This window comes from Pseudorasbora parva, chromosome 4 (genome assembly GCF_024679245.1).
Source record: "Pseudorasbora parva isolate DD20220531a chromosome 4, ASM2467924v1, whole genome shotgun sequence".
NCBI lineage: Eukaryota > Metazoa > Chordata > Actinopteri > Cypriniformes > Gobionidae > Pseudorasbora > Pseudorasbora parva.
The window spans coordinates 44,455,677-44,480,137 of NC_090175.1; the positions used below are offsets into that span (position 1 = coordinate 44,455,677).

The window sequence follows — 24,461 nt, forward strand, 5'->3', positions numbered from 1 at the left end:
AAGTGATAACCAGTAGCCATGGCTTTGGGAGGGGCCTCGTTGGGCAGCGAAGCAAGTGCATTCTGGAAGTTGTTGTCTTTCATCATACATGAGACAAAAATACTGTCTTTTCTCAGTCTAGAAGGCACCAAATTAAAAAATAATTTCACATTTCTACTGCATTAATGACCCAGTTTAAATGCACATTAATCTTCCCAGTGCTAAAGTACCCCTTTAAGCTCTACCTATATTGAAGCAATAAACAAATGCATTCTGGTTTGTGTGCGATGAACCAGATTGAGCCCCCAAAATGAGTAAGAAATTGTTGACCTTCCTGAAAGTCATTGCACATTTGACACACTGTCATAGAACCGTCTTTTATTTCCTCTGTTCATCACAAATACGGCTTTGAAAGGGCTCCAGTGAATGTTCAAACTAATCAATGCAAATAGCTTTTTTCCCTTTGTTAGGAAATAAGCAGTCTTGATGTCTCAAAGAGATCGATGCCAATATGTCAATCATTTAGCTTCTGTGTTTCTCTTAATTAGCATATTTGATTCAAACAGTCCTTCTGACAGCATGGCAGAGGCAAATAACTATATAACACTGCCAAGAGACTTTTTCGTATAACAGCTGAGAGTAGCCATTAATGTGGAAAGAGAGGATAGAAAACTGGAGCTTTTGCTGAACTGGACTCAAGGGAGAATATAAGTGAAAATAGTGGTAGAATGTGTGCAAAAATTCATGTATGTTAAGTTTTTCATATATTACAAAAAAAAGGGCACTCCTTCACCTCTTAAGCCCTGTATTATTGACTTCGCTGAATAGTTAATAGACGACTGTAAAATGGAACTACTAAAAAAGAGGAAAACTTGCTATTCAAATTCCTCCTGATAAATCTTTGAAGGAACTGGGCATATCGATTGCTCACAGAAGAGAGAGGTTTTATGATTTTATCTTACATTCTTGGCTTCCCCTTTGGCAGAGCTATCTATCAGTTTCCTTCCGTCTCTTTCATGGGCATATTCCTGGCCACCACTGCACTTTTAACAAGCAAAGTTTAGGAACAAGAGCATGGCCTGTTCTGACTTTGGAGCCTTAAAATGTTTCACTAATCTTTGTGTGATCTTTGTCTTACCAAAGGAAGTTTCAAGTTCCTTTCTTGTCCCTCAAATACATATTTTGTCTTTTTTCATCCATCCATCCATCCATCCATCCATCCATCCATCCATCCATCCATCCATCCATCCATCCATCCATCCATCCATCCATCCATCCATCCATCCATCCATCCATCCATCCATCAGTCAAGTCCAGTCCAGTCCAGTCCAGTCCAGTTTAAATTTGTTAATGGGCAATCTAAATTTGTACAATTACGTTACATTCATGTCTTATAGAATATTTAAAATGATACTTTTACTTTAACTTGATGACCCATTAAACTTTGTGGTGCCTTTTCAGGTTCTATCTTGTGATTGTTAAAGTAAATCTCTTTTGTAGAACAACCCCTATAGTCTGTGGTCTGTATAGTCTTGCACTCGAATGTGTCTGTACGCAGTTTTATAAGGAAACCACCAGTGTTTCAAACCATTCGACTACGCCAACACTTTTCCTTCACCTGCAATCCCTCTTTTTCTGAGTCTGCTGCCTTCTCGGTTAACAGTGGACCCGCGGTTATGTTGAGCATCAGCAGAATCTCTTAAAGAGTGTGAAATGAAGACGAGAGGGCCTCTGTTGACTTCAGCAAGATCGGCCAATTAGAGTAGGTCCAGGTGTTGAGAGCAGTCATGTGTGTGCACCTGGCCAAATCTGGACACGGAAGAGATCACAAATTGCACTGACCTGAACTACTTTCATTTCTGTGTGGTCAATAGTATGATTTGGCATGAAATGACTACAGTATTTTCTCAGTTGAGCTGTTGAGATGGCATTTTTTTACTACTCCATTGATCCTTGACACCTGTATTATTTCATCTTAAATGGTCTTAAAAGTAGTCACAAGTAATGCTGAATAAACATTACATTTGAAATGCCAAATGAACAAATATGCCAGATAAAAAATAAATAAATAAATAAATAAATTAAAAAAATGAATAAAAACTTAAGTAAGCATAGGAAAGACGACATTTAAAATGGTCCAGACAAAGTCACCCTCACCTTTGAGGACTACATTCAGCATTTTAGTGTGTGAGTGTGACCCATGTGGAGTGTTATGCAAACTCATAGGAGAATAGCGTGTTGGTCCTTCACAGTCGCATGCTGCTTAACGAGCCATGAAAAAGAGTTTTCCATCCCAAAAGAGATGCAGGTGAAAGCATTTTGTGATACAAATTTAGAGTCTGAGGCTGAAAGCCCGAGAAGCCCTGTTGGTTTGAAAGAGATGTCATTAATTTCTTTCATTTTCTGTAGGATCAGCTCCAGCTGTTTTAGTAAAGTTGAGTAAAGTTACACATCGCTTTAAAACACAAACGATATGGGATACTGTATATATACAAAAGCTATTTAATCTGTTTATCTGATGACACTGCTTAGAAATCTGTCTAAATCTGTGTTAGTGAGCACTTCTCCTTTGCCAAAATAATCCATCCACCTCACAGGTGTGGCATATCAAGATGCATATCATTAGACTGCATGATTATTGCACAGGTGTGCAGTTTTACGGTAATGGGGGTCCCGGGACGGGAAACCAGTCAGTATCTGGTGTGACCGTCATTTGCCTCATGCAGTTCAACACATCGCCTTCGTTGATTAGGTTGGTGATTGTGGTCTTGTTTTAATGTTTGTGTTTGCTAAGATGACATTTACTTGTTGTACTTTACAGTCGGAGGCCTATACGTCTGCTATTTAATGTACTTCTTCTTCTTTTATTATTATTATTATTATTATTATTATTATTATTATTATTATTATTATTATTATTATTATTATTATTCCTGTAAACCTGCATGCTCCATTTGATCAGGTTCTGCATATTCAACATGAACAAGGCACTTTGTTTTAAATATGAGGCTTGTTTATGATGAAGTCCAGGAGGGTGAGGGATTATTTTAATCCTTAAACATACTTTATCATCACAGGCTCACTCAATTACTGCTCTCCTGACTTTGTTTAATACAGTCAGCAGGACAAATAAGATGCTGACAATTTTTTAATGCAAATGTTGGTAATAGCTGCACAATTAATCGAAAAAAAAAAAGGCTGCTGTGATCAACTAATCAGCGAAAGTGAAGATTACACAATTCCATTTTGTCAAAATGTTCTATTTATAACATGTTTTTGGACTCATGCACTGTGCATATCAATGCAACTGCAAATCAGAGCCAGTTAAATTAGTCAGTAATGAAAAGCGGACCAACAGATGCATGTTTTATATTTTGACCTAGATAATGTGCTTATAGCTTGGTACAGTCCAACATATATTTACTTTTGTTTTAATAATATACTATTTATTTTATTATTTATTAATTTTTTGTATTATTTTTTTTTTTTTTTGATAACACTTTATTTGGTAGCACTTTAGTATGGGGAACACATATTCACAATTAACTACGACTTTTGCCTCAATAAACTTCTAATTTACTGCTTATTAATAGTTAGTAAGGTAGTTTTTGCAGCGTTCAAGTTAAGGTATTAGGTAGGATTATGGGATGTAGAATAAGGTCATGCAGAATAAGGCATTAAGATGTGCTTTATAAGTTCAAATAAACAGCCAATATCCTAGTAATATGCATGCTAATACGCAACTAGTTATTAGTTAATAACTGAACCTTAAAATAAAGTTTTACCCTTTATTCTAAGGTTCCGTTGTAAATTATGAACTAGTTGCTTATTAGCATGCATATTGCTAGGGTATTTTTGTTTATTAGAACTTATAAAGCACATCTTAATGCCTTATTCTGCATGACCTTATTCTATCCCTTAATCCTACCCAATACCTAAACTTGAACGCTACAAAAACTACCTTACTAACATAAACAAGCAGTAAATTAGGAGTTTTCTTCATTTAAGTAATTGGGCCTGGTTGAGTTGTGTTGAAACTTGCAGTTATGGCAAGGTGTGTGACATTTCCGAAACGCGCTCAGATCGGTTGACTAATCCCAACGCACGGGTCCAGCTCACCAATCAGAGCACATTGTGCTTTTCTGAAGGAGGGGCGTCATAGAAACAGAAGCTAACCAGAGCATTACAGACAGACTGGGAAGAGAAGTGCTGTATAATAATTTAAAATATGTGCATTTACTTTTTTTTTTTTTTTTTTTTTTTTTTTTAGCATTCAAGCATGAAAAACTATTGTAGTAGACTCCAAAAACAAAACTTTGAAAAAGGGGATAATAGATCATCTTTAATGTGAATAGTGGTTAAAACACACAGACGGAGAGTGAACCAACTCCAGGGTAAGACTAGATGTGCTTCCTCCTTAAAACCACATTTAAATAGAATGTCATGGAATAGTTTCAAGTTACATGTCTCCTAGCAACAACCTACACATCCCAGCATAAACACTACAGATAAATTATTTATTAAAGTGGCTATGTTCACAAACCACTATAATTTGAGCAGAAAAAGCAAGCTGTATGGAATTTGAATAACAAATAGCCATTGCCTTACCTAATGCAGAAAAACAAAAGTTGTATTCAAATTATAAATGAATTATATATCGCCTAGAATGAGTGCCAAAAAAGCAACAACAAAAAAAAAAAGTGCCAGAAAAAGCTCAATTTATTGCAATCTCACTAAGTTCCGATATAATGAATGGAGCTGATGGCACAACTAATCTTTGAACTATATTGAACTATAATGTGTAACGTGAGGATTTAACGTGATTGGCCATTGCGTTCAAGAAATCAACAGATATATTTATGACTGGCTACAACACTTCAAATAGTTAGTCCAAAATAGAAACCTTTGAGGCTTTCAAGAGTGCAAACACCAAATATGTTTGTCCAATATGCTATTATTTATGATTATATGCTATTAATATTTTGTTCATGCACTTATATGCGAATACATTATCACGGAAAATAAATTGGCATTTTTTGTTGTCAAAACCATGCAGCTCTACTGCAGATCACATGCCAAGCCGTAATTATACTAGCAGAGATTGACCAAAGTGTAAAGAGTACCTAAAAAAACATACTTGAGTAAAGCCTTACAGCAAAAATAACAGTACTTGAGTACTTATTTTACTTGGACTGAATGTAGGTTCAAAGATGCACAAGTTTTCAACAACTATGAGACATGCGATTGAAAGCAAAAAAAACAGTTGATTTGTAAGGAAATAACTGGTACTTTCTAAAATGCTTATTTTCAAAAAAACGAAACACAAAATTGCAATGAATCAAGGTCGACCCAACAGCCTCTTAAACGTCTACAAACATGTTCTCTAGTCTCAGTTAAGCTCAAGTGTTTGAAAAGGCAACCATATCCTTCAAAAATGAGTAATTGCTGCAGAAAAAGTTAAGTGCCATGCAAAATGTAATGAGTAGGATAATTGCATTACTCATTACAAACGTAATGGAATAAAGAGTACATATACTTATTAAAAAATGTAGTCAAGTAGAGATTAAGTCACTAATATCTTTGAAACTCGTTAAAACTGCAAATTAGCCAAAACTATTCTTACAGTAAGTACAGTAACTAATTACAATTACTCAGATACTTTACTCCACTGGAGATTGACACCGAGAGCTATAGTCTCTGCATGCTGCTGGTGTGTGCATTCGGCCTCTTGACCCTGCTGTCTGGATCAGCTGTTTTTAAATGACTGTATGAGCCATGCACATCGATAGGAGCGATTATGGTGCGTCTGCCCCATGCATCAGCTCCGCTGCTCTCCCACCCTCCAGCCTTCCTGCAAATCAGCTTCTGGGATAATTCAATATGCTTCATACAACATTAGCTTTTACTCAGGCCCAGTCGTCTCATTCTTTTATGTCGCCTCTCTCCATCTCTATCTATCTACCTCTCTCTCCGTCTGTGTAATTCTATCTCTGTCCAGCTCTCTTGCTCTTCCGGGCTTGAGTTGTTTGTTAGTGCTGTGTTGGTGTATGTAATGGAGCTTAATTGGTGTCTGTAGAGAGAGGGAAAGACCAGCAGCTGCCCATATTGTTTCCTCGGAGGAGCTATGAATAGGCTTGTCATGGCTACAGCGATGGTACATGATGCACTCACTGGATCTGGCTTTTATCGTGTGGGTGTATGTGTTACCGCAAAACATGGGATGGGCAACACCTCTAAGGCTCAAGGCTGGCTGGTGATGTCATGCATTCTGGGTTTTGCCTGGAAGTGAGAAATAAGAAGAGTTGCTGTTTATTATTAATTGTTTATCATGGCATATGCTATTGGTGTGGACCCAAGTTTTTTTTTTTATTCATGTACCGAAATTCAAGTATAGCAGAGTGAAAAGAAAGGTGAGTGTGAATGAAGTGTTTGACCCAAACGTGAAGACGTTCCATGTTTATGGTGTGACTCTATGGCACCTCAGCACACCATCACATGATTGCTGCATATGTGACCTGTCATTTACTCTGCCATTTTAATCACACAGCCAGTGATCAGAACTTAAATACACACTCTCGTCCAATGTCAACTTTTAGACATGAAATTAAACTTTATGTAAATGTTGCTGCTCTCTTGAAGTGGTTGATAACCCTTTCAAAGGGTTCAGGTAAAACTTTATAATTTCTTACTATTTATTAGTAGTAAAATAAAGAGTCCAAAAAGGGGTTTTCGCTAGCCTGGGTGCCAGCTGAACTCAGCCCCGCCCATAACATTTGAGCTTGGGGAGTTCGGTCTGGACTTGATCCATAGAGGAGTAATTATGCCCGAACAGAAACTGTTCGGACCAATCAGATCATCAGGGTGGGCTTTAGATGAAGATGGACAGATGATCAACAGTAACGTAATCATCCACTTCATCAAAGCGGCTTGGGTTGAATTTGTTCAAATCCTAAAAGGAGAACTTGTTCGTATATGCAGTCACCTTCACTATATCTCTCAGAAATGATGATCATGTTGGTAAGGGTGTGTGTGTGTGTGGGGGGGGGGGGTGCTCTGTTGCTCTGATTGGTTGTAGGTTTATCCGATTGAGGTCTTTCCTGGTTCGACTGAAACACGTCCCATAATCACAGCCCAATGGAGCAATATCAGACTCGTCAGAGAGCGTCAGGCTAGATTTTTGCAACAGTGCTATGAAAGAATATATATTTTAATGCTTTTACAGAACCTTTCAGCGAACAGATATTAAACTAACCATTGTTTTCTTACGTCCGAAATGACGGACATTATATTATTCTCAAGAACCCCCTTGCACTATAAAAAACCCTTTGTATACAAAAGGTTTTTTATAGTGGAAAGGCGTTCTTAATATAATGTTCGTAATAAGAATTAATATAATGTTCGTAATAAGAATTAATATAATGTTCGTAATAAGAATTAATATAGTGTTCGTAATAAGTTCGTAAAAAGAACCAATAAACTCCATGGAATCTTTCCATTATAATGAAATATTCCATGGAGTTTATTGGTTCTTCATGGAACCATGGAGACCAAACCTTTATTTTTCAATTTGAATTTTTTACAAATTCAGAATTTATTTTTTTGACCATTTATTTTTGATATTTTTTTGAGAAAACAAATTTTTTTTGAATTCTTTCTTTCTTTCTTTCTTTCTTTCTTTCTTTCTTTCTTTCTTTCTTTCTTTCTTTCTTTCTTTCTTTCTTTCTTTCTTTCTTTCTTTCTTTCTTTCTTTCTTTCTTTCTTTCTTTCTTTCTTTCTTTCTTTCTTTCTTTCTTTCTTTCTTTCTTTCTTTCTTTCTTTCTTTCTTTCTTTCTTTCTTTCTTTCTTTCTTTTCTTTCAATAAAACATTTATTGTATTTATTTCTAATTTTAATATTAAAGTTCAGTATTTAACATTAGTAATTATTTCTGTCTATTTATTTTATAGTATTTATATTATAATTTTTTTTGGATTCATTTAGTTTTTATTAAATAATTTTATTACATTTTAGTTATCAAAAACAACAACATTTATTAACAACAAATTATTTATACAATTATTATTATTATTATTATTATTATTATTACTACTACTATTAAAAAACTTTCAAAACTGTGTGTGTGTGTGTGTGTGTGTGTGTGTGTGTGTGTGTGTGTGTGTGTGTGTGTGTGTGTGTGTGTGTGTATGTGTGTGTGTTTACTTTTTTTAATGCCTCTTGTTTTGAGATTTTTTTCTTTTGATTTTATAAGCGTCTTAAGTGTTCACATACTTTTTTGGACCACTGTATTTTTTGTCTGGCTTGTGTTAAAACACACAGTATTTATGCTTTCAGAGTGGACAGTCAAATTGCGGTAATTTGTTACACAGTCTAGCAGCAACTTCCCAAAAACTTATTAAACACCTAGCACTTGTCAAAGATACAAACAAAATACAAGGGCAAATCACCCCGTCCCTCTCCGCCTCCCTCTCCTGTACAGACAAGGTTGTATTTTACTGCCCACCTGAATGGCGGCTATGTAATCTCCTCACGCTTTGAGTGTCGCCCAGTCCTTCACCCTCCAACACCCAGTAAATTCCTTCTCTACTGATATGGCATGACTTTGGAACCTCTCCTATTTATACAATGTTTACATTCATCTTTTCTTACTTATAAATAATAAATGTCAAAATGATCCACGTGACAACGCAATGTTAAGTATTCATAAGTGGTTAAATATTTGCATGGTTGGATACAAAATACATAAATAAATCTCTTGGTTGTATTCACTGTCAGAAAAAAAAAATACATTGCTGTCACTGAGACGTACCCTAAGGTACAAAACTAATATGTATTATGTAAAAAATCTAATATGTAAATTTAAGTTACTAATATGTACTTTTAAGGCACTAATATCCACCATTTAGGGGTGAGTACCTTAGGGTACCACACCAATGACAGCACTCTACCTTTTTTTCTGAGAGTGTTGGTGACATTAATTCATTTGTGAGACTCAAGCTGTCGGTGCTTGGTGAGATGACACCAGAGGTGTGATACATCAAGCCACAGATGGACACTGATGGTATTTTAAAAGATTTCCCTGCTAAATGCTCTTTCAAATGTCTGCCACAAATAGACATGGATGCCATATTGCTTTGTCTCATGGGAAGACAAAGGTCAAATACTCTGTACATAGACACTGAGGAATCTCTTGAGGGAGATGTGACACGAGAACCTTTTGCTCTTTACAATGTGTGATTAGAATTTTTTTTTTTTTTTTTGAGATTTGCACACTAAACCAATGAGCTTCGTGAAAGTGCCACAAATAGAACACAAACTAGCAATACAATACTCTGACGCGTGGTGACGATCTGATAGCATTTAGCTTAGCACACTAAGCCCAGTTTATTCACTATGGTACCAAACAGAGATCAAGTTAGAAGCGACCAAACACCTCCACATTTTCCATATTTAAATACAATTACACGAATAGCTAAACGACCAAGTATGATGACATACAATAAAACGTGGTGCTTTTCTAAGCGGATTTAAAAGGAGAACTATAATGTATGGCGGAATAGAAATTCTGAGAGTACTTCGACTTGGCGCAGTAAAAAGTCCCGGCTGAAACATCCTCCCCCACATCTCTCACTCCCCCCTATTGACAGGACTGAGAGAGGGAGGGGGAGATGTGAGGGAGGATGTTTCAGCCGAGACTTTTTACTACGCCGAGTCGAAGTACTCTCAGAAGTTCTATTCCGCCATACATTATAGTTTTTATCTACTTTACATACGCCATACATATATTTTTAGGTGAACTATCCCTTTAATCTTGGTGTTCAGTGACATTCCACGTAGGAGGATATTGCAGGTCACTAGTAAGATCTCTTCAGATCTTCAACCCAAACACTCTATGAGCTTGATAGCCAGTGAGACTTTCTTCACCTCTGCTACCCTAAACAGTTAAAAAAATATGGGGAAAACATGTCTGATCCTGATTTGTTGGGCCAGTGATGTGCAAACTCCATGACGATATTGTCAGAAAGCCCAGTAAACCAAGCTATATGGAGTGTTGTGGAGAAAGGGGGGATACGAGTTGTTTTGTGGAAGCTTGGAGCCAATTATGAGCCAAAGACTGTGACTCCCCCGAGAGTACTCCAGGCTTGACAAGGAAAGAACAACAATTATTCCCTGTCTCACTGTTCATAGCGGCTGTTTAGAGGCATACTGCTGCTGCATGGACTAGACTTTCAGAGCTGATATCTTTGAAAAATGGTTAGACATTTGTATCTTGTGTGGCTTTTGCAAGGCCTTAACATTTGCATTTGGCAGATACTTCACTGATCAAAAGCAACTTATAGTACAATGTGTAAATCGGATGCATGATGCATGCGCTGCTACTGTATTTTTTACCACTTGAGCAATAGGAACATATTCCTCTCGATACAAATGCTATGCGACCTTGTTCTGTCTGATAAAATAAATTAAACACAATATTACAGAAACTACTTAATGCAAAGCATGTTTGAATCCTTCATAACATGGATGATTTGGCAGAGTATTGTGACAGCTTAGTGCACACAGCGAGCGCGAGAGGTCATATTATGGCTGTTTGCATGTGACATTGTATTAAATCGTTGGCCTGTTTGAACCAGGAAAATGGAAAATACTTATTCACATGCTTTAATGCGAAATGCAACCTATTGACTGCTGCAGATATTACACATTTTTGTTTGGCCATCCCAGAAGTTAGCATCACCCTGAATCCCTTGACAAAAATCTAGTAGGATTTTCCACTTTACCTTTGGGTATTCACAACAACAACAAAACAGTTCTGTGACCATAAAAAGTTTATGATTCTCACATATTTTGTTCATCATAATCTTCAGAAATGAGCACAATTTATATGAATGTTATGGCCTAAATACAATCAATGCTGTGTGCTGGGCTAAATGCGCTCATTGTATGTGTGTTGCCTGCATAAGATGTTTAGACCAGCTGAGAAGTCAAAATAGCAGCAGGAATCCTTCCGTAACACACTCTTACGTAGATCTGCTGCGAGGAGACGCGGTCCGGAGGCCTGAACTGAAATGTGACGTCAACATCACAGCTATGACAAAGAAAAAAACGTATGTATGTGTGAGCATTCTGTCCTTTTTAGGGTCTCATCTTCCTGGTTTTAGTTCCTTTACACGTCTTAGGTGCATGTTGCGTTCATATTTAATCCGAACCGCACCAGAGTTTGCTTGGAAGCCAGGACAGCTTGGACCGAGACCCATTTTTTTCAGCGGGCTCGGTCCGCTTGTTTAGTGGACACCAGTGTTCAGAAAGCAGTGTTCACACTCGTTCAAATGAACCGCACTAACCGAGCAATCGCACCAGGGATCGTTTTATTCTAACCAAATGTGCCAAGTGTGAACACACCCTTATACTAATTGAAACTGGTAACTGGTCATCTTGAAACTGTTAATTCAAAGAACCAGCTTAAAAGAGCATTTGTTTGTGAATCAGACTACCCTGGTCACGTTGTTTGCTATTGTGTGCAGACCACAAATAACAATTTGAAAAAGACATTTCTTGATCAGAAACTTGAAGGCCAGGGTTTTGGAGTAAGGAGTGTGGCTGAACGGATGGGGGTTGGTCTAATTCAGTGTGAAGACTTTAAGACTTAAAGGGATAGTTCACCCAAAAATGAAAATTAGCCCATTATTTACTCACCCTCAAGTCATCCTAGGTGTATATAACATTCTTCTTTCAGGCGAAGAAAAATTCCTGGCTATAATGGCAGTTACTGTTGCTCCGTTTTTGAAGTCCATACAAAAATGCATCTGTCCATCAAATAATGTGCTTCACACAGCTATGGGGGGGGGGGGGGGGGGGTTATTAAAGGCCTTCTAAAGCAAATTGGTGCATTTGTGTAAGAAAAATATCCATATTTCAAACTTTTTAAATTAAAGTTCCGGCTGATCGCCTTTCATGGAAAAGTGTTGAAAGTGCCTTCTCAGAGTTCAAGATGTGTATGTGACGTCTGACGAACAGACCTGGTAGCATAAGCTTTTGGACTGCAGAGGCACTTTCAATAATGTTTCCATGAACTGAATACGGAAAATGATCGGTCAAAAATGTACTTTTAAATATGAAGAAAATTTTAACTATGGATATTTTTCTATAAAAAACACATCAATTCACTTCCAAAGGCATTTATTAAAGGGGTGGTTGCATGCAATTTCACTTTTTTAACTTTAGTTAGTTTGTAATGTTGCTGCTTGAGCATGAACAGTATCTGCAAAGTTACAGCGCTGAAAGTTCAATGCAAACGGAGATATTGTCTTTTAAAGTTATGGCAGTTTATTGCCTACAAAAACGGCCGGTTTGGACTACAACGAGCGTCTTCCTGGGTTGGTGACATCATAAACCGTTGCTAGTCACTGCAGATGTGACTTCTGCCCGTAATGGTAAGGGGCATCGGGTTTCCGGACAACATGCTTGGCACTTCAGCCAATAACAATACATGAAACTACATTTGGCCATCTAAACAATCTAAGACCATTTTTCGGAGGGATGGGCTTCATAGAAGCAGGAAGCAAACGAGCCGCTCAAAGGAATGTGGAGACAGCGGTGTGGAACAAAGGTCAAATATAAGAAAAATACAGCGTTAAAAAAAAAAAAAAAAAGAAGTATTAAGACTGCGTGTTGTTATACTAAATGTTTTACTGTGCCCCATAAACACAAGCAAGCCTAGAAAAAACATGGAACCACCCCTTTAAACTCCCAGAGCTGTGAGGAGCACGTTATTTGATGGACAGATGCATTTTTATGGACTTCAAACAGGGCAAGAGTTACTGCCATTATAAAGCTTGGATTAGCCAGGATCTTTTTAATATAACGATTTTAGTTATATTCCAGATATTTTTCTGAAAGAAGAACGTCATATACACCTATGATGACTTGAGGGTGAGTAGATAATGGGCTAATTTTCATTTTTTGGGTGAACTAACCCTTTAAATAGGTGGAATCTGGTAATCATTTTCACTGAATATATCACAGAAATACTGGAAACTCTATCTTGGATGGTAGCTAGACTTCATATCACCCTGGCAAGTTGCTGAGAGGGCACAGGGCTCTCTGTGTCTTTTCTGGACATTATTATCTTTGATAACCCCATAAAAGCTTTTATGAAGCCTGTAAACAAGTCACACATAAACCTGCGCTCAGCGCCTCAAGAATCAGCTATCAGATCGGGTTGTGGACAATCCGCCAAGTTCATTTCACCAAAGGACAGATAGCAAGTATACCCCAGCACTGGCCCTGAATGTCTGGAGGCCTCTGGGGGATGGAAAGCAATATATTATGTATATAAATCAAGATTTGTTTTTTCTTCAACCAGAGTGTCACATCAGATTTGTCAGCCGCAACCTTGCATCTGATCTGGCATTGTCTCCTGATCTCCCAAAGCTATCGCTGTCTGTTCAATGAAGCTTGTTTTGTTTTCCTTCATTTCGTCTGTCACCTCTTTTCTGCCCTTAGTGTTGTTGTGCTGTTGATGAGGTGTTTTAGAGCAGGCTTTGCTGAATGAGGTGGAGATTTTGTTTTTCTCCTACACCCCCCTTATCTCCCCCTTCCTGCTCACAGTGTACCATTGTTACCACAACATCACTTATGAATATTTATTACACGGCTCTCTGGAATACTTCATTCTGATTGGTCAGGTTCTGCTGTAAAATATTCTTTGTAAACATTTCTGCACTGTGCTTTTTCGTGTCTCTCATATGCTCTCCTTTTCCCCCTCAGATTTGAAAATAATTAAGTCCATATTTTATGTTACCATATTATAAGTGGTAAGTGGTACAATGTAAATACAAGACTACCCTGCCAATAGTCCCTTTCACACATACAGTCTTAACTGGTAAATTACTGGTAAGAGATAATGTGTAACCATGACCTTTTCAAAAATACTAGTAAATCGGTTCTGGCAATTACCAACATTACCAGTAAATGACCTCTATGATGCAGTGTGCAAATGCATAATGGAGATTCTCGGTATGAGCACACGCTGGCGTAAGAAGTCTGCTTTGGGCCAATCATACGATTCTAATGGAGATGATGTGATTACTCCACAATGTTTACAGCTCTGCTGCTTCCTATGTACATATTTGCTAAATGGACATCTTTGACCATTGTGCCATGTCTCGAGACCAGCGCTGCAGGTGTACAGTGAGATACTATTGAACAGATGGTTAAACTAAAACACTTCTCCTCATGCGTGCAATTGAAGACAACACCACAGCATTTTAATAGAATTACCAATGACTGGCATCACAGAATTTACAAGTATTTTGGTGGTGATGTATGAATGGTCTCTTACTGGTAAAAAGCCAGAATGCCTTTGCTTGTGTGAACAGCATATTTGTGTATTTACCGTTAGTCATTTTGGTAATTTATGGAAATGTACCAGGATTGCTGTGTGAAAGGAGATAATGTATAGAAACATGTTTCCAGGTAACTATATGCACTGTAAAAAAAAAATAAAATGGTTGGTTTAACTTAAAAAAGTAAGTAACCTGGTTACCTTAATGAGGCTGAGTTTATTGAAATTAAAAAAAAAAAATGAGTTGATACAATGAAGGAAATTAGTTTAATAAATAGAAACTCAAAATATTATTGTACTTGAACCACGTAAAAAATACGATAAATCATGAAAATAGCGCAATTTGGCATGTTTCACTGCGTTATCACAAATTAAACACACAATTACCCAATGCTTACAAAATATTTGAATAATATTTGAATAAAGGTTATCGATTCTCAAAAATGTTCATCGTATTAACTCAAATTTTTAATTTCAATGAACTCAAAATTTTAAGGCAACCAGGTAACTTATTTAAAAAAAAAAAAATTTTTACAGTGTGGGTAACCTGTTCCCTTACACTTAAAACAAGAATAAATTTTACCATGAACAATACAGTATCAATGTTTTAGGTTTTATAAATTGAATTTTCTGTAAATTTTGTTAATGGTAATATAACAAACTACTAAACAAATATTAAGGACCATAGATAAAACGACTGGGTCAGAGCATTTCCAAAACTGCAGCTCTTGTGGGGTGTTCCCGGTCTGGAGTGGTCAGTATCTATCAAAAGCAGTCTAAGGATGGAACAGTGGTAAACCAGCGACAGGGTCATGGGCGGTTTGATGCATGTGGGTCCGATCAAGCTTCTGTAGCTCAAATTACTCAAGAAGTTAATGCTGGTTCTGATAAAAAGGTGTCAGAATACAGAGTGCATCGCAGTTTGTTGCGTATGGGGCTGCATAGTAGCAGGCCAGTCAGGGTGCCAATGCTGATCCTGTCCACCGCCCGAAAGCACCAACAGTGGGGACGGCACGTGAGCATCAGAACTGGACAATGGATAAATGGAAGAAGGTGGCCTGGTGTGATGAATCACATTTTCTTTACATCTCGTGGATGGCCCAGTGTATATGCATTGCTTACCTGGAGAACACATGGCACCAGGATGCACTATGGGAAGAAGGCAAGCCGGTGGGGGCAGTGTGATTCTTTGGGCAATGTTCTGCTGGAAAACTTTGGGTCCTGTCATCCATGTGGATGTTACTTTGACATTTACCACCTACCTAAGCATTGCTGCAGAACACGTACACTATTTTTCATGGAAACGGTACTCCCTGGTGGCTGTGGCCTCTTTCAGCAGGATAATGTGACCCGACACAAAGCAAAAATGGTTTAGGAATGGTTTGAGGAGCACAGCAACGAGTTTGATGTGTTGACTTGGCCTCTAAATTCCCCAGATCACAATCTAATTGAGCATCTGTGGGATGTGCTAAACAAACAACTCCGATCCTTGGAGGCCCCACCCTGCAACTTACATGACTTAAAGGATCTGCTGCTAACATCTTGGTGCCAGATACCTCCACTAGGGGTCAGGGGTGTTTTGCAGAAAAAAAGATGGATCAACACAATGGTCATAATGTATCATCAAAGTTTCATAATGTTATGCCTAATCTGTGTACATACAGTAACTGATAAGAAAAAAAACAAAAACAAAAAAACAACAACAACAACTAAGAAGCTATTTCAGAAGTTATTTCAATGAAAACCCCATCAAATGTGAGGTGTCACACAGTAAGTTCTGGTAGTGTCAATTTACATTATTTTTCCTCTATAAATTATTAAATTGCTTGTTCTTTTTCACTTCCAAAAACTATAAATTTAATAGTGTTGCTAAATGTCCCTAATTTTTTAACTTAAAAAAAAGGTTAAATGTAACTTATTAACCAATTAACAGGGTATGTTTAGCATTTTTCCAGTCTTTAACAATTACAATTATGAGCATACAAAAATAAAATAAATAAATCATATTGCGAATCGCAAACTGGAAACAAGTCACATTGCAAGATATAAAGTTGTAATTATGAGGAATAAAGTCGCAATTGTGAGATTATACAATTATCTTTTTATTTGTTGTACTCTGAGGCAAAAATGGGCTTCCAGAGACATTATTACCAACATATTAAGTGAGGGATCTGATGCCGGGTAAGAAAAAAATGCTTGAAAAAATAATGAATTGGGCTTAGCCAAGGCCTTTGCACTCCAGGTGGAAAATCCTTCAGCAGAATGATAAGATGAAGATTGTGATATCTGGCTGTGAGAACGAGGAAGACAGCGAGAGAGTGTCCAAAACATTGCAATACCACAACATGCTGTGAAACAGCACACCAATGCCATCAACTTGTGAAAAGCTGGAAACACTTATCTAACATCACACTAGGACAATAATTAATGATTTCCCCTTATTTGATGCTGCTTTCAGGCCCGATTGCAGCAAAGGAAGGGAAATATCTCCATATTCCGACTCTCCTCTCTGGAGGTAATTGGCAGAGACTGGTTTCACTCATATGCAGAAGGGAAGCTGCCTGTTGGGGCAGGGCCATAATGACCACCCCGGCTCTCATGATTTGCAGTGTTAGGTAATGGCCTGTGAGGAATCACAGTTCCCCGTAACAGTGTTGAGACTTCATTAGAGGATGTAATCCTCTGCCTTTAACCCTTCCTGACCTTTACAGCATCACCTGACTGAATCCACATACCACTGAGACGGATGTTTCACAAGATGAATACGCAGCCATTTTTAGCATCATTACACATCCACTGATTCTTACCGAAATATTTAAAGCTGTAAACCTTAAATGAGAACAATTAACGGAGACTGTTTTATAACGAGGGACCATCCATTGGCTGAGGCCTGATTTTATAAAGTGAAAATGTAGCATAAAAAAGACTAATAATTGAAAGACTTACAAAATATTGAGTGATTTCACATAAAACAGTGCTACTGTAAGTTGTTGTGGGTGCTTGCAGAGATATTTTAAAGCACTATGTAAATGCATTATTCGTTCATTCATTCATTCATTTATGCATTCATTAATTTTAAGAGGGAGGCAAATTAATAAACATTAGAGAAAGCAAAATGTTTAATATGGCATTTATAGAAATTGACTTTCAGTTAAAGGAGCCAATTGTCCTTTTCATAGAAACATTAGCTAGCTAGATCAACATCATTAATACAGATCTTTGCTAAAGAAGCATCATTTACGTTACCATTCATCTTCATTTCCTTTGAAGATTTCTCCTTTCAAGTAAATATGTGCTATATGTGTATGCCTATTACACAATAGAAAACATACTGACATAGAAACATGTATTTTCAAGGTGGTCGCCAGTCATGATTTTTCTTTAAAGGGACTTTGTTGGTTTTGGGTTTTGGGTTTTGGTTGCAAGGGTGTTTTAGTGGTTATCACCAGGTCATGAAGTGATCGCTCAAGTCCCTCCCTCAGCGTAAAAGTATGTCCCATTTTACATATGTCTGCAGTAGTTATGCTATCTTGTAATATTACTGTATATGATATATACTGTATAACTTTGTAGTGTCTTAAAATACACAGAGTGTTTTTTTTTAAATCTGCAGTTTTGTATACACTGTACATTTCTCATAAAGTAGCAGTTGGGGCTAAAGTTAGCAGTATAAAGGGTACTTATTTCACTCAGTTGGATTCCATGCAAAAGGACAGAGTTTTTTTTTTTTTTTTTTTTTTTTTTTTTTTTTAGATTATTCCTTACCCATCGGAAATTCATACACAAGTCATTGTACAATGCATACATTATTTGTCCTCAACTTAAAGGTTTATTTTTTCCCTGGAAATTAAAACTCTGTAATCATTTACTCAACCTTATGGTGTTCCAAACCTGTAAGACTTTTGTTCATGTGCGGAACACAAAAAAGGTTATTTTTAATATTTGCTCTTTTTTTCAGTCTATTGAAAATCCATGTGACCAATTCTTCGAAGCATCAACAAGTATAAAAGACAATGTATTCCATTCACTGTAAAAAAAAAAAAAAAAAAAAAATCAGGCCCCAATTGTATGAATTGCATCAATTTACAGAGATTCAATTTGGCCAACTGAACATTTTTGACATGATCAGTAACTAGAACATTTTCAATTGGAGACATTAATGTATGAATTTAGCAGTTTAATCCAAGTCTCCTGAAGAGACAAAAAGTTAAAAGGGTAATAATACAAATATATATATATATTATTGAGATTTACACATAATCTGAAAGCTGATGATATAAGAAATAAACTTTCCATTGGCCGTTTGTCATGATAGGAGAATATATGGCTGAGATACAACTATTTGAAAATCTGGAATGTGAGGGTCCAAAAAAGTTATATATTTAAATATTGTTAAATATTGAGGAAATTTAAGTCCTTAGCAATGCATATTACTCATAATATATTACATTTACAAAATATCTTCATGAAACATTATCTTTACTTAATATCCTAATGATTTTTGGCATAAAAGATTTATATGTGATGACAAAATACATTTTTTCTTTTCAAATAATTATTTAAAAAAAAACTCTAAGAAAAACATTTTACTAGTTTTAAGTTTTACAAGTTTTACTCTTACTATCTCGCCTCCATTACACTCACCCCCCAAAACCTTACTCATACCGCTGAGTGGGTTCAAACCGGTCCTCAATAATGAATGCAAATCACTTTGTATGAACAAATGAATTAATTTGCTAAATCATTTTCCAGGTTATTGTACGTACTGCACATAATGTTAGAAAGAAATGTCAACATTGCTGTTTCAACATTTTTCCCCCTGAACTGTTTGCATGTACAGTACAGTACACAGGTATTTGAATTCAATCTCTATGGGCTTCTGAAACCGTTTCTATGGCAACCCACCTCCCCTTTAGCATTTGAATTGTTTGTCTTCGGATGAGAGAAGTTGTCAAAGTGACATTGAAGTTCATTAATCTTTCCTACAGTTGACACAGACAAACACACACACACATTCTCCTTTTGATTCCTCCCCTTGCTCTTTGCCATAATGGGGTTGCAGGTAATATTGCTCTATCTGAAGATTTCATGAAGGCATGAGCAATAAGCTGCAGTGGGGGTTTCCCAAAATAAAACCCTACCACACAAATACACGCTGATGCGTATTAGGGAGCCTTAACGTACTGTGGTACTGTAAAAAAAAGGCTTTCCTGTAGTCTTGAATTGGATTGTGAAATCAATAATCAATAAAGTTAGTTCAATGAGACATGATTACTACTAACTGCTCATTTTCTGGAAGAAAGAAAGAAAACAAATGGTAGAGGGATGCTGACTGTGGAGCCTGTGTTTCTGACAAATCCATCAAATATACTGGCGCCAGTATCTGCGTTTGCCGGTTACTAAGTATGACATAATTCATATATAACAAACAATTGGCAATCAAGCTCTTAAGATGGACATTTTGTCCCCATGCACATCAAATTCAATACAATCATCATAATGATAAGAAAAGGTCAAATATTGATCACTGTTTAAGTGTGCCCTATAGGCCTAACACTGTAAACCAACCATTAAGCATGTGTATGTGTGCCACACCTCAAAACTGATCATAGAGCAGATGTAAATGTGTTAGAAACCCACTTTATATTAGGTGGCCTTAACTACTATGTACTAACATTTTAATTAATCATTTGATACATGTACTTATTGTGTACATACATGTTTTTACATTGTACTTACATTTTTAAAAATACCTGCATGTAATTACATCTGTCATTAAAGGGGGGGTGAAACACTCAGTTTCAGTCAATCTCATGTCAATCTTGAGTACCTATAGAGTAGTATTGCATCCTTCATATCTCCGAAAAACCTTTAGTTTTATTATATTTATAAAAGAAATATAGGCTGTACCGAGTCTTTCCGGAAAAAAAAAAAAACGAGCGGCTGGAGGCGTATCGTGTAGGTGGAGTTAAAGAATGACGAGCGAGCACAAAGCGGTGACATCCTCAAGCGTGGAGAAGAAAACGTTACTCTAATAAACCATGGCTATCAATCAGACTCAACTAATACATATATGATCCAGAATCAGATCCGGAGGAATCTGAAATAAATTAAACAGGAGAAGCAACAACAGCAGGACGTCTGTCTCTGTGGTATGTACTGTATTTAGTGGCTTGTCAACATTTGTGTGTGTTTACACGTGGTATATGATGACATGATTTGGTTTATGGACTATTGTATGTGTCTAAATCTTAGCAGTAGCAAGCAAAACGGTTTTGCACGTCAGATAGTGTAACGTTATACATAGAACAACAATGGAGTAACGTTAGCGCATTTGAATGATGAAGCACGCTTTGTGTGAACGTCCCCTAGCTTTTTGTTTGGGTAGTTTTACAATAAACAAAATGACACCTATATTGGTAATTTTTACATTGGTAATTACACAGTTGGCACTTCCGTTACACCTAACCCTACCCTTAATGTGACCCACACCACCAACCCTGTCCCTAACTCTACCCCTTTCCCACCTCAATGTCAGCAAAAGTGTATTCGCAATACAATATGAACACATTAAGTACATTGTACTATTTTTTTTTTAATGTAAGTACATAGTAGTTAAGGCCACCTAATATAAAGTGGGGCAGAAATGTGTTTTAATACATTAAACACATGTCAGCAGTTTCAAAGACAAGGGTTAAGCCTATAGTCCCAGACTCAATGCTTGTTTAAGCTATTTATAAACTAAAAGCAACTTGCACTGATATATCTTAAAATATGTCAGTGCCATTGTTTTGTATCAAGATGCACACCAGTAATGTTTTTTTCTAAGCCATATTTAAAAAAGCCACTTAAATGTCCTAATTGAACCGAGGCCTAATCCTGACTTAATTTAAACCTTGTCTGTGAAACCAGGCCATGATGTTTTACCCCAATTTTTAGTTAAGGTGAACACATTTATCATTTTAATTTATCTTTAAAACTTGTATTTTTTTTATAAAGTAAAAAACTAAATTATTGGACAAACACAAATTTTTGCCCACAGTCTAACAAAGGCACCACTCTTCTACATAATGGTAAACACAAAAGTACAGAAACTGTCCAACATAACTGAACATTGCACACTAACATAAACTAACAACATCTTTCATTTCCTAACACAGTCCTTTGCAAAGCATGATGGGAACCACAGATCCACTGACCAGTTAGTTATGTCAGCACAAATATGTCATGTAGTTTTAACAGAAATGAATTAAGTAGACTTCAGTTTTAAATATATAAGGTTGATTGAACACAATTAAATTAAGTTGTGTCGAAATAAGATATGTTTAAGTAAAGTAAACATAATTTAAATGTGTCATATCTACGAAGGGCCTGAATACTTTTTTTGAGTGATTTTAGTTATTTGATTGATGGATTGATTTTATAATTTCATGCTTCCTATTCCGCAACACTGCTCACTTATCCTTCCTCATAATCGGACAATTTCAATTGCAGAAGAGACAAATATGCCTAAACAGTATAATTTCTACACTGAAAAAAAGTGTGTTGGATTTACATAATTTATTTGTGTACATTGGTCCCACATGAATCCATCGCGTTAAACAAACTAAATTTGTTTATGTAACTTCATCATCATGGAATGAATACATTTTAAGTGACTCAATTAAGTAGTTTTAGAGTGAATTTTATATGAATCCTGTCATGATTCAGAGATTCAATTTCATTTATTAATTCATCCACTACAATTTCATATACTTTATGTTACACAAATTAATTATAATACTGCACTAGCAACTTAACTTCTACCTAGCAATAGCACACATCAGCATCTTAAATGCTAAGCATTAAAAGTGTCATAAGCAAAGCCATTTTGTTATTAGTTGTATTATTTCACAGCCTAAGCAAATGCTCCACTCTTCTCCAAAATGGTAACCCACACTATTTTAAATAATTCTAATAATTCCAACATTGAATATTAAACTCTAATAAAAACAATCAAGTCTCCCCCTTTCTCATTATGCTAAAAAAAAAGAAATAAAGAAAAAAAACCCTTTTACATATAAAATAACAACATTTTGATTTAGTCATATGCAAAGCATGCTGAGAACTAACAAGCCCCACACAGTTTTAGTTAATGCAACACAAATAATTCATGTAACAACACAAACAGATTACGTTTGACTTCAGTTTGACTTATATTTAAGTGGATTGAACACAATTAAATTAAGTTTGGGCAAAATTTATAGCAATTGTGTTGCTTTAGTTCATTTTAATTAAGCAATTTGAACAAGCAGTACAAATATTTTTTTTCAGTGTACATTGCCATTGATAACCAAAAGCCTTTGCTGTGTCCGAAATTGCCCCCTTTACCCTCATTCACTATTCCCTACATTACTCCACTAATGTAGTGAAGGAGTGAATGGAAATGAGTGAGTGAATTCAGACACTGAGTGCGCCAGAAGGCCTGCCGCTTTTGCTTAGCTTCTGCTTGCTGTTTAATAATTATTTAAAAAATCTAGCAAACTGGCAGCTCCAGTACTAATACAAGTAAGTAAAAAAACAAACAAAAAATAAATAAGAAATGTACACAAAAATGTGTTCTGCTCGTGTTTCATGAATGAGGCCCAATGAGTTGAATTGCTCCGTTGGTCAGAATCAAGGGTTTGAGGGTCTGCCTAAATAGTCCTTCCTCGCCCCCTTGATGAAGTTGAATACACTTTCTATCATGACATTTTCATAAATCAGTAAATAAATCAGTAGGGTAAATTGGGAGGAAACAATCCAACCATAGACACTATGCCAACTGCTGATTCCATAGGCTGTGTTTGGCCCACAGCTCAAGCTTGTGTGTTTGCGTCTGAGCTCATGTTGTGTGTGGTCTTTAGGTCTGTTTGCTCGTCACATGTTGCCAAATAGTCAGCTAGACATTAGGAACACAGCCTGGTGGTGGTTCCAAGTCCTGGTGGACCAGATGGGTGCAAAGCACGACAACCAGACCTGCTTCACACTGCAGTGATGTCACAGCGTGAGATGTCGGTACAAAGCCAACAATTGGTCAGGTCGGCAGGGGAGCAAGTTCCTGGGGAGTTAGATTTGTTAGAGATGCATGATGGTGGACCACTGTGACCCCATAGGGACTCCTACTCAATCCATACTCATTAAATCAAGTGCTTGACTTGAGTCAGAGTATTTGCACAGTCTTGCAGTATCAGAGACGCACATGCAAAGGATTACTAGAGTGTTTGAATAGCTGAGTAACCTTCTGCTTTTTCAGGCCATATTGTTTCTTGCTTTTGCCTTTCGCACCCTGCTTTCATCTCAGTAGTGTTTATAGCGCATTCTTTCATTCAAACTCTGACATTTTTAATGTTTTAAATCTGGATGTGTCCAGGTTTGGAAACCGAGCAGTGTGAAAACCTTGAAGCACTCAGCGGATAGTCATCTCCACCCCACACTCTGAGAAAAAAAAGGTACAATAGCTGTCACTAGGACGGTACCCTTTCAAAACCTTTCTCTCTGAAGAGTGCTTATTTGTACCTTAAAGGGGTCATATAATGCAATTTTTATACAAGTTAATATGATTCTTTAGTGTCTAAACAAAAACTTTGTAATATACTTTAAAGCAGCATTAGGTAACTTTTCAACCTTCATAATACATATTTTCAATACATATTTTGTGATGATACATCGACTAACAATAGGTTGAATGACACGTCTGACATAGCCCGACGGGCTCTGTATCGTTTTTAATCGTCGGGTTAGTAACCCGAGAACAAAAAAAGAACTACAAAATTCGACTGCTTTATGGCATATACGTCACTTCCACCACCACCCCCACTTCCTTACATTCGGACGTGCGAGCCCAACTATCGTTTGTTTGTTGGATGTTATAGTCATGTGCGAAGCAGTAGAGGACAATATTTTTTCCCAACTGTAGGGGGACCCCGAGAGCAAAAGTTACCAAGTGCTGCTTTAATTAAAAATTCTCATTAGTACTGTAAGAAAACACTAATTTCACCTGGTCAAAAACAGCTCTGTTTTAACTAAGCCATTTCAGTGTATATGGCTTTAAATGCTAAATGACATTTTATTGCACTTTGACCTTAGTCACAACCTTAAGTTTGGCAGAATGATAGTTT

General features: G+C 36.7%; 1 protein-coding gene across 4 annotated transcripts in view; it reads left to right on the forward strand.

The window, feature by feature from the left end:
• The window catches only part of LOC137073435 (zeta-sarcoglycan), a 438,962-nt gene that overhangs the window by 118,774 nt on the left and 295,727 nt on the right, over positions 1-24,461 (forward strand). For 2 of the 4 annotated variants that reach the window (XM_067441929.1, XM_067441932.1), the window contains exon 2: positions 23,714-23,792. The exons of the other annotated variants lie outside the window; for them this stretch is intronic. The gene's annotated coding sequence lies outside the window, so the exon portion shown is untranslated. The remainder of the gene's footprint in view (positions 1-23,713; positions 23,793-24,461) is intronic. 4 annotated transcript variants of the gene reach the window in all.